Source organism: Lathyrus oleraceus, chromosome 7 (genome assembly GCF_024323335.1).
Source record: "Lathyrus oleraceus cultivar Zhongwan6 chromosome 7, CAAS_Psat_ZW6_1.0, whole genome shotgun sequence".
NCBI classification, from domain to species: Eukaryota; Viridiplantae; Streptophyta; class Magnoliopsida; order Fabales; family Fabaceae; genus Lathyrus; species Lathyrus oleraceus.
This window is the reverse complement of record NC_066585.1, coordinates 193198653-193210859: the sequence shown is the minus strand read 5'-3', so window position 1 is coordinate 193210859 and position 12207 is coordinate 193198653. Positions and strand designations below refer to the sequence as shown.

At 34.1% G+C, this 12207-nt stretch overlaps 1 non-coding gene across 1 annotated transcript; it reads left to right on the top strand.

Moving 5' to 3' along the window:
- The first annotated feature begins 905 nt into the window (after nt 1-905).
- Nucleotides 906-979, top strand: TRNAT-AGU (transfer RNA threonine (anticodon AGU)). The gene has a single exon. It is a non-coding gene; the product is annotated as a tRNA-Thr (tRNA).
- Nucleotides 980-12207: the final 11228 nt, after the last annotated feature.

Below are 12207 nucleotides of genomic sequence, written 5' to 3'. Positions count from 1 at the left end.
TCTCATCCCTTACAAGAATTATGAAATAAAGTATCAATCTGGGAGTCCTATTCAGGATTATAAGGCTCATAACTAAGGCTTCCTTTTCAAATTATGAAAAGACAATCAATCAAAATAAAAGTATCAACCCTGTTAAAGTTTGATTGACAAGAGAGAATGTATGTGCACAACAAATTTGTAACGTTTGGAATGAATATTTGGATTGGGTTTAATCAAACATAAGTCATGCCTTAATTGAATTAGGTGTGTACATAAATTTGACTTAACATACTTATGTTGTCTTAGTTCGCCCATGGTTTGTAATTTCTTAGATTTATGTTTGTATGTAAATAAAAATCATGTAAAGACTATTGAATTGAACTAACATGATATATAAACTTAAAATCATAATAATCACATACACGGATGTTTTCCTTTTGCAGAATATTGTTGCAGGATAATAATAATGTCAATAATAATTCTCCAACTATGAAGCTATAATTATTGGGCAAAATAATCTTAGGTATCATTCTTTAGTCTCTTAGATATAAATTTTGTCAAAATCTTGTAGATCATGTTACAAAGAGCTATTGGTAGGAGTTTAGAGGCTTTTGAAGGATCAACACATTTGAAAATAATTAATTGAATATTGTTAACATTAGTAATGATCTCTAGGCTAAAAATATCTTTTTGGCTAAATCAAAGATTAAAGAATAAAAAATATTCCATATTTCTTGAAGAAATCGGAATGGGTGAAAATCAAAGCTTTAAAAACCAAGAATATCCTTATTTTTCTTGACTCTTTACTTCAATGAATTTCTCTTCTCATTTTTTGTATGCACCATCTTGCATAATAATGCATCAAAGCAAAATTAACATAAGCAAAAATATGTGATAACTTTAACTATATAGAAATTAAACAAATAGCTTTCATAGCTCAGTTGGTTAGAGCACCCGTTTAGTAAGCGGGAGGTCTTGAGTTCAACTCTCAATGAAAGCAAATATTATTTTATTTGTAACATTTTTCAAAAATGAAACTTCCAATTGGTTTTTCATCCTTAATTTGCAGAATATTATTGTCAAAAGAGTGACTTCATTAGAGGTGAAGATGTTATTTGTTTTTTTCATACCTTACTGAATTTCAGTTACAAATTATTTGTTAATAAACATGTCTCTAACATTGTGCTCTCCAATGTTTCTTTTATTGATGAATTCAATATATTTATTGATGAGGAAATGCTTGATGTGGATCTTATGTGTAGGCATGTGAGAACTCACATTCTCAAGGAAATCATTGATGAAGCCAAAACTTTGTAGGAAATCAGTGCCACGTCCACAATGAGAAAAGGCATCTCTTAAGGCCTTATAAAAATGTTGATTTTATTAATTGCGGGTGCCTCTTCTTCTCAGACTGTTGTTCCTGATGTCGAGAAATATGTTGTGCTAAAAAATTAAAATGTTGATATTCAAGTGCTAATAAGGAAGTTGGTGGTGAGGATGTGTACAACACTACTTCAAGTGATGACTTTTCTACCTTGTCCTAGCGATTTGTTTGTTCATATACGTCATGTACTACTGACCACTAATTTAGTGAATTTTCTTTCATTTGGCTGATACCTTCCAGACGTATGTGACGTTGCTCTGAATTCGGTTAACAATACGCTGCTCTGAACTGGATTAACAATTATCTGTGTTATTTACTTTTTTATTTTTTATTCTCTCCTTTTAAATCGTATTGTCTCACACATTGTCTCAACATTGTATGTGACATCTTGTCGCTGATCAAACAGAATTTCAGTATATGCATGTAATATTAGAATAAGATAATGTAGGATACAAAAATAGAATAATGGAAGTAACTATATCAGGAATGGAAAATCACTTCTAAGAAAAAGAAAATAAAAGTATTAAAATGCAACAAGTTTGAGTAAGAGTGGTGAATTTAGTGTCTCATTGTCACTCATCTCAAAAGTTGGTTGATCTCATATTTTTAGAAAAAGAAAGAGAAAAGGAACGCAATATGCCCATTGAGCCTAAGGATGAATATCCCGTAAAAAAACTCAATGGGATAAGTACATAACTAAAATAAAAGAGGATTTCTTAATCCACCCCATAAGTTTCTTAGCCACAAAATGAAAATACATAAATGGCCTCATATTTCGAAAATGTTAGACGATAGACCTAGATCTAGAAGGGGGGGGGGGGGGGTGAATAGATCCTAAGTAAAAAAATTATTTGAAAATTTGATTTAGAACATTTTTGGCGCGGAAGCAAGTTCCAAATATTTCTCGGATCTAAAATCGTCTAACCGAACCTTCTATTGAAAAGTCCGAATATGTGTTATAGTACCAATAGAATGATAATAATCTACAAGTCGATCAACAACTATTAAACACAACTAATTGAATATTCTACAATAGTAAAAATATATCTCCAACGATATTCACACAAAAAAAACAAAGTCAAACAATTTATCGAACACTTGGTGTGCAAAAAACAAAGTTTGGAATTTTATATGGTGTTTGTTGTTCTAAGAAATACAATCACAACGAAATGGTTAATGATCAATACAAAAAACACAAGATTTAAAATTTAATCAAAATAATGATTCAAACTATGTTGGTTCGGTGACCAAAGCAATCGACAATTTGCAAGTTGCAAGATAAAAGAGATATATATATATATATATATATATATATATATATATATATATATATATATATATATATATATATATATATATATATATATATATATATATATGAGAGAGAGAGAGAGAGTACGCAACGATTTGTTTAGGCAGTTCTTCAATCGATCTTACTATGGGTACGTCTGCACTCAAATCAAATTCGAATTGAGATATTAATATAATAAATCTTACTTTGCAAATGTATGAATACAAGAGGTGAGAAATCAAATCCCGTAAACCCTAAGTTTTTTCTTGACTCTAGCACCTCCAAAAACCTTGATCAAAGATTGATCAAGTCACTAACAATGCCGCTTCAGTTCACCTGTTGTTGCTACTTTCTTACACGACCTCCTTGTCCCAAGGCTTTCACCGGTTGAATCATTCCTAAGCGCACACATGTTGAACCCAATGTTTGTCAACACGGTCCACCATTTCACGCTACTCCCTTGCCGACATACCTAGCCTCAAAGCTTTCACTCGATCGGATCCGAATTGCACAATCTTATCAAAAACCTTCAAACCCTAAAGATCTTGAAGGAAAACTTAAAATCGGTTTTCTTATTTGAACCCCTCAAAGATCGTAACCTAATATTCTCGGTACAACAAAACTAATTTGACGTTATCAATCCTAATCTAGATGGCACCCAATCAAAATATGATTATGTGTAGTTTGATTGTGTGTATGCATAGATTGTATTGAAGATAATGAGACGCTTTGAAATCCTGGATTCATGTATGTTTTACTCACTCTAGAAACCTTACTTGAGAATGATGCATGTATGAAGCATGTATATGAATGAGTGATTTAGGGTAAAAGGAAATGTAAAGGAGAATAGAAAAATATGAATTTTTGAAAAAAAATATCGGATAGGTCGACATATACAAGTTATGTGTCGACTTGTTTGATGCATAGGTCGACCTGTTCAAGGTATTGTGTCGACTTGAAGACTCGGCACATAAAATAGATTCCACATGCTTTAATACAACAACATATGTGTCGATCTATAAACTTCATGTGTCGACCTATAACCAAGAAAATATTTTCATAAGTCTACCTGTAGTTTTATGTGTCGACCTATAGCCAGAAAGTTTTTCAATAGGTCGACCTATAGTTTTATGTGTCCACATGCACTGCTATTTTTCACAATGTTTCCAAATACTTTTATACTTCATAATGCTAAGATGCACATAGAGATTCAGAGGATACCATCTAATATACATTTACGCGAAAGTATCCTAGTTTTGACATCATACAAAACACATCTAACAAAAGTTGCACTCACAGGAGATACATCTTCGGATGCACCAAAATCTCAGTTAACGTTAAAATATTTCAGAGATGCATCTCCAAAATATTTTGGAGGTTAAATCGCATCTGACCCTTCTCCTTCCTCATTTCTCATTTTACACAAACTCAACTTCAAACTCTCTCAACTTTTTTCTCTATACCAACTCAAAACTCCAGTTAACAAGGCTCAAAGGAACTTCAATCAACATCTGTAACATTAGATTCAACATCAGAAACATCAACCTCTTGTAAGTGAGTAAAAATTGATGATTAAGGTTAGAAATGAGAAGAAATTGCATTTAAGATAGTTTAGGCATAGTGTATTAGACGTTTGTTGGATGAAAAGGATGATCAAAGCATGTTTTTTTGGGATTGCATGGAGTACATTCATGCCATTGATGCAACTTCTGAGTCGCAGAAAATTCTGGAGATGCATCTCCGAAATTTTTCAGCGTTTTAGTTTCCCAGATTCCGAAGATGCATCTCCAGAATTTTCTCAGTTTTTTTTAATTTTCTTGCTTATGATGTTGCTTGTCTGCACTAATTGTCTACTTTACTTGAACTTACAAGCACAACGGCTGATAGACACGATAGGCTGATGCACAAGAGGGTTGCTCGGCATGCATCGGTACAACGGGAGAATAGTCAGCAAGCTCCGGAGGCTCCTGGTCCCTCTAGTCATGCAGAGTCATCTACTTCTGGGGCTCGTGGTTCTCCTCATGCCACGCCATTTTCTTCTTCCCGTAGGAGACATGATTTACCATCTGACGCATCACTCCCTCCATCCTCCCACAGGCGCCATATTTCCCCTATTTAGGCATCAAAGGTATTCGATTCACCAGTGCCACCTCCTACTGTAGATGCTTCTGAGTCTGTGCAACCTTCTACTATTGATATTGTTGAGCCAAATCCACCTCTAGAGGGTGAGGGTGTTGCGGATGCTGAGCCAAAGGCATTTAGAGGAGGCCCTATTGATTTATCATTATTGCCTGTGTACCCATACCATATTTCCAGACATATATGGTACGAAGAGGTAGCATTAGTTGGATTCATTATTTTGTATTTACGTTAATTTAAGTGATAAATCTCTGATATTTATTGTTATTTTTTCAGGAGCGTGATCCGCAAAAGTTTATTAACCATGGACGAAAGGTTATTGGCTTGCCCCAGCCGAATGAGGATTGGTTTCAGGCAATTTTGTCCTTATATGGCTGGAGGATAAAGGGATTGATGGCCGAGGAGGTAGAGGAGAGGTAGTCAGACACACATAGTAGTATATTAGTATATAACAGTAGCACTATGGTCTATATTTTATTTTGACATCATGCTACTTTATTGGTCTCGCTTGTATGGCATTTTTGACATACATACATATATATGTGTGTGTGTGTGTGTGTGTGTGTGTGTGTGTGTGTGTGTGTGTGTGTGTGTGTGTGTGTGTGTGTGTGTGTGTGTGTGTGTGTGTGTGTGTGATACTTTTGGACCATTTGGATTTATGTACGTCTATTTTTTTATTGTATGGTATGGTTTAAATTTGCATCTAAATACATGTAAACATAACATAACATGAAAAGTTCTATTTTGATACGTTACAAAGATGTATCTCTGGAATATTCACAGAGATGCATCTTTGGAATATTTACGGAGATGCATCTCTGATCCAATTCACGTGTATAATGACTTTTGAGTGTGATGTATAGTACATTTTAAATTGTTACAGAGATGCATCTCCGGAATATTTCAACGTTCATTCAGAATTTGGTGCGTCCGAAGATGCATCTCCGGAATCTGGAGGCATTTAAATAATTTTGTGTGGTGACTAAGAAACATAAAAGGTGTATTAAAAAATCCTTAAATAAAAAGGTTAAATATGTTTGTTTTCCCTATAAATATTTCAGATTTCACTTTTAGTCCCTCAAAAAAATTTCTTCAAGAAACGATCTTTCTAATATTTTTCACCCACATTTTTGCTCCCTCCTACTAACGTACGTTAACAAAATCTGGCGTGGTATGACACGTGGCAATGTTAGTATGGCAAAGATGTTGACATGGATGCTACATGTCATTTTGTATTATTTATATTTATTAAATTTATAGAGATGGAGATTCTTTCGCTAAATTCGTCGCTAACATGAACATCATAAAAAACCCAAAAATCGTAGCTAATATGTAGTTATACGTAGCTAATTCAAACACATCATATTCATGACCTAGACTTAAATTTTTTTTCATGATTTTTTGCAAGAAATTTTGTCACATTATATGGATCTCTCTCATAAATTTTTAAAGTTATGTCACTTTAAATGAATTAAATATGAATTTTTTAAACACTGATTTTCTATGAAACGAAAACAACGCAAATGTTTGCATATGATTAAATTTTCAGCTAATATTCTGCAAGAACTTATATCATAATACATAAAAATCATATGCAAATTTTCATGACATTTTGAATTAGTGTTGATTTATTTTAATTTTTTGATCGAAACACATATAAATGTGTTTCTTTCAAGAGACAGAATGAGAAATCTAACTCTATTGGTTGTAAAAAAGCTGACATAATTTATTTATTTTTCATGTTAGTGTATCAAATTATAAGGATATCTATAAAAAAATTACATGAGATGAATTAAATTAGATTTTTCCCCTAAATTATGGGTAATATTATAAACACTGCAAAAGATGTGTAAATTTAATTGATGTCATGGATATGTCTGAGGAAAATTCTTGATTAATTGATTTTGTCCCTTTCATCAATCAATATGAATGTCTTTTTAAGAATCATGTGTCCCTAAATGATGTGTACTTATTGTTTGCGTTAAAAATCTGTAATACTTGCCAAAATACTTGAGGATTTCTTAATGCACCTCATATGCTTCTTATGCACCACTCGAAATTCCAAAAATATCTCCAATTTTTTTAGATGCATCTAAGGACGCACCAAAAGTTCAGTTAACATTAACATATTCTGTAGATGCATCTCCGAAATATTTTGGAGGTTAAATCGCGTCAGACTCTTCTCCTCCCTCATTTCACATAACTCAAACTTCAACTCAACTTCAACTATCAAATTTCTTCTCTACACCAAATCAAATTTCATTCAACAAGGCTCAAGAGAACTCAAGGAAACATCAACATTCATCTATAACATCATCCATCTTCATCAAAAACATCAATTTCTTGTAAGTTTTTTCGAGTTTTTGATAAATGTTTGAGTTTTGGTGTAAATGAGTAGAAATTAATGATTAGGGCTAGAAATGAGTAGAAATCACATTTAAGATAGTTTAGCCATAGTATATTAGTTTTTTGTTGGCTGGAATTGATGATCAAAACAATTTTTTTGAGCTGTATTATGGTACATTACGCCATTGACGTGACCTCTGAGTTGCAGAAAATTCCAGAGATTCATCTCCGGAATTTTTTAGTGGTTTAGTTACCATCAATCGAAGATGCATCTCCGTAATTTTTCAACGATTTAGTTTCCCAGAAACCAGAGATGCATCTCCAGAATTTTCTCAGTCTTTGATTTTTTTTATTTTCTTACTTGTGTTGTTTGCCTACACTAATGATCTACCATACTTTAACTTACATACATAATGGTTGATATACATGATAGACTGAGGCATGGCAAGGTTGCTCAAGACGTATCCGTTTGGAGAGAGAAGTATCAACAGGCTCTGGAGGCTCTTAATCCCTCTGGTCAGGCAGAGCCGTCTACTTCTAGGGCTTGCGCTTCTCCTCATGCCACTCAATATTCTTCTTCCCGTAGGAGACGAGATTCACCATATGATGCATCACTCCCCCATCCTCCCATGGATTTCAGGTTTCACTAGTGCCACCTCCTATTGTAGATATTGATGTTCCACTCCCACCTTCTATTGTTGATCCACTCCCACCTCCTATTGTTGATCCAGTGCCTCAGCCAAATAAGGAATGCTTTCAGTCGGTTTTGTCCTTATCTAGCCTGAAGGAATTATGCGTGACTGGTTATAGTACGACCAACCACAGGATGTTTAATGCACTCATGGAGAGATGGCACTCGGAGACCTCGTTGTTTCATCTCTCGCATGGTGAAATATCTATCACACTTGACAATGTCTTGTGTTTGTTACATCTTCCGATCAGGGGGAGATTCCTAGATCATGAGAGGATAACCAAAGACTAGGCACTCGAGATGATGGTAGAGTATCTGAGGGATGATCCAAGGGAGGAGATGGATGAGTTGGATAAGACCAGGGATGCTCGTGCTAGATTTGTATACCTGAAGAAGGTATATGAGGATGCGCTCATGAGTGCACAACAGGCTGATGGTGATGATGAGCAGGTGGCGCTCTACAAATCACATGCATTGAGAACATACCTACTTTATTTCGTTGGCACTATGCTTTTTATGGACAAGAGTGCCACCTATACAATACATTGTCTACCTACGTTACTTTGTGGATTTTGAGCGGATCCATGAGTACAACTAGAGGCGGCTTGTCTGGTTTACATGTATTCGAAGCTAAGAGAGGATTGTATGTGGAAGCCGAAGCAGTTCACAGGAGGTATGACACTACTGACGGTAATAATTATTGGTCTTTGAATGTTTCTTTGTCATTTTCATTTCATATTTGAAAATCCAGTACTGATGATTTGCGTGTTCCAAACTTTTCATTTCAGGATTGGATCCTCCAGCACTTCCCGTGCATATTTGGTTAAGCGAGTGTACCTGATTACACTGAGGATATGCCACGTGTTACTACTTTTATCCCACTCAGATGGAACCAGGTGATTGAGCCTTACAAAGTCTATCTTGACCAGTTGGTTGTTGAGGACATGCACTTCAATAGCTATGTTGATCACCGTGAGACGCGACCATTTGATGAGATAGTTTTATACTCTGGATGGTTGGCATGGGGATCGCGTCCCATTGCTTTTCATCTTCCTGAGCGCGTCATGCGGCAGTTCGAGTACACTCAGACCATTCCCAGACACCCTGTTGTGTCTGCTTCTTCTACCTTGACACACACACACACACACACACACACACACACACACACACACACACACACACACACACATATATATATATATATATATATATATATATATATATATATATATATATATATATATATATATATATATATTTAATGATTATGAGAGTCATCTAATACCGGAGGAGGCACGGGCTACCATAACTGAGAGCGACTGGAGCTACGTAGAAGGGTACATCATATGATTCTTCATGGTGTCACATTCGTACATGGTGTAGGTTTCCCTAAGAGACCCGTCGAGACCAGGTCATCATGAGATACTAGAGGAGGAGGAGGCACAACTGGATCACATTGAGGATGTCTTACCTAGGTGTTGTCGCATAGTGGAGATTGTGCAGGCAGGCATTGATAGAGGTATTTTACTTGATGGGTATGATGTGAGGTAGATCCTAAATGCCATCATGACGGAGGCACGAGAGGTATTGATGTACCAGAGACGTCGCCTGGGGATGGGTGAGATTGATGGACAAGGAGGCAGAGGAGGTAGATGAGAGGTTGTCAGACACACACAATAGTTTCTTATTATACAGTAGTAGTATTATGGTATGTATTTTATTTTGACGATTTTGCTTCTTTATTGATCTCGATTGTACGATATTTTCGATATTTATTGGTATTTTATTTTTGTATGGCATTTTTGGTCCATATGAAATTATGCACGTCTTATTTTTATTTTTTATTGTATGATATATTTTAAATCTTCATCTGAAAAAAGATAAATAACATATAACATAACATACCTGTTTTGAGAGGTATCAGAGATGTATCTCTGGAATATTCACAGAGATGAATATCTGATACAATTGAAATATAAATGCCTTTTGAGTGGGATGTATTGAATATCTTAAATTGTTACAGAGATGCATCTCCGGAATATTTCAAAGTTCATTCAAAGATTGGTGTGTCCGAAGATGCATCTCCGAAAACTATGTGCATTTAAATAATTTTGTGTGGTGGCTAAGTATTAATGGTGCATTAAGAAATCCTCGTATACTTCATGCTTTTTTTATACAATTAGAGAATCGGCCCAAAAAATTTAGTGGCTCTGTTCTTATTTTAAAAAGAAGACTTCTAATAAATAATAGAATTTTTTTATAAAAAAATATTAGTCATTAATAATTAAATATTTAGCAATTTAACATTTGAACAATAATAGTTTTTTGGTGTAGTGGTAGAGTAATATTTTTTATGGCAATAATCGAGTCTTCGTAATGATATTTTTTGTGAATAAAACAATTCAAATCATAAAAACCAAATTTTAAGATTTAAATTGAGAACCCTTACATTGCAAAATATAGACCTATATGCTGAACTACTATGTAAATTCGTTAACCAATCTGCAAATCTGTATATATTATAATTAAATTATATATAAATGAATTGAACCCAATTTTTTATCGTGACCCTTGAATATTTGAGATCATGTGCGATGGCTCGTCCTACACACTCCCTGACAATTAGTTTCATAGTATTTGATTTTCCTGTTATGTGCAATAAGAGAAATGCTGCTAAGTGTGAAATGCTCATTATGTCCCTAAGTGACTTGTTCTGTCACGAAATGATCATTCTATAGTCCCTTTGTTTTTTATTTCATCTGTCATGAAATGTTAGCTATCACTTGAATATTAACGGTCATGAATTACTCTGAAATTTCAACTTTACTTTTTTTTTCTTTCATGCTTTTACAATCTTGAATATTCAGCCTACATTTTTCCACTTTACATTTTTCAATTCATGCTATTACAATCGTGAATACTATAATCATGAATGCTACAATGCAAGCTACATACCAAGCACATGCGCTATCTACCGTGAGATACCATAAAGATTTTTGTTTTTTTTTTGTTTTTCATCTATTTAGAGGATCTTATTTTGCTGGGGGTTTTAAAATGCTATTGTACGTAGTATTATTTTTCAATGTAAGTATGTTGCGGAGGTCGATAAGTCCAATTACAACTTAAAAACTTATTTTTCTCCTTAATATCCGATAAGTCCAATTTACTCAATGTTTTTCATATGTCTAATCAGAAATATTAATTACAATTATTGTTCATACATCACATCAACCTAAAGCAAGTTGACTTTGTATATTTTTCTCTAATATAAATTGTTGGCTCTACGTAAGTGTTGAGTTTTTCTGCGTTGTTGATTTAATTATGTATGGTGCAAAAATCGATGCTTACTCCAAAGAGATTATTCCCTATATAAAAGATGGACTCAGACATATTTTAATATTTATGTACATTCGGTAGCTATAGAGGAAATTACATTTAGGATTATGACCATATTTTTGTTGGACTATAAGATTGAAGATGAAGAAGATGATGGAAGAGAAAAGAGGATGAGGAGTTGTAACTAACTTCTTAATAACATAATGAAAATAGTTAGAGAAAATTCTACTACCAAACTAAATCTGAGTTCAATTTATATACTACAAAGGGAAGTAAGTGGATCTCAAATTAATCCTAAATGAAACTCAAATAACGTTTTAGCTAATTGAATTTGGATTACACTTTAACACAATCCATTAATCCACATTCAAGACTAAAACCAGTAACACAAATTTCATCCCTCAAATGGATAAAATGTTCAGTCTTGATTGTTTTGGTCAACATATCTGCAAGTTGCTTCTGAGCTCTATAGTGAACAACTTCAAGCACTCCATTTTGAACCTGATTGCGCGAAAAATTGAACTTTGTGTCAATGTGTTTGTTTCTTCCATGCAACACTGAATTCTTGGCAAGTCTTATAGTTGATTTGTTATCAATCATCAACTTCACATGCTTTCTCACCTTGATCTTCAGATCCTCCAACAAGTTCAAAATCCAAACAGCTTGACAAACAGACAACGCACCTACAATGTACTCAGTTTCACAGGTTGATAATGCAACCATTAGTTTCTTCTTGGAGCACTAAGAAATGGGACCTCCCAGATACTTGAAGAAATATCCAGAAGTACTTCTTCTGTCAAATTTCTCTCCACACCAATCAGAGTTTGAATAACACATCAACTCTGAATCAAATTTAACATCATAGGAGAACAAAACTCCATACCTCAGAGTCCATTTAATAAACTCAGTATCTTGACAGCAGTTTGGTAATGTGACCACTTTGATTTGTTCATAAAGATACTCATCTTTCCAACTGCATAACATATGTCAAGTTTGGTATTATAGAGATATCTCAATGAGCCCACCAACTATTTGAAAGTT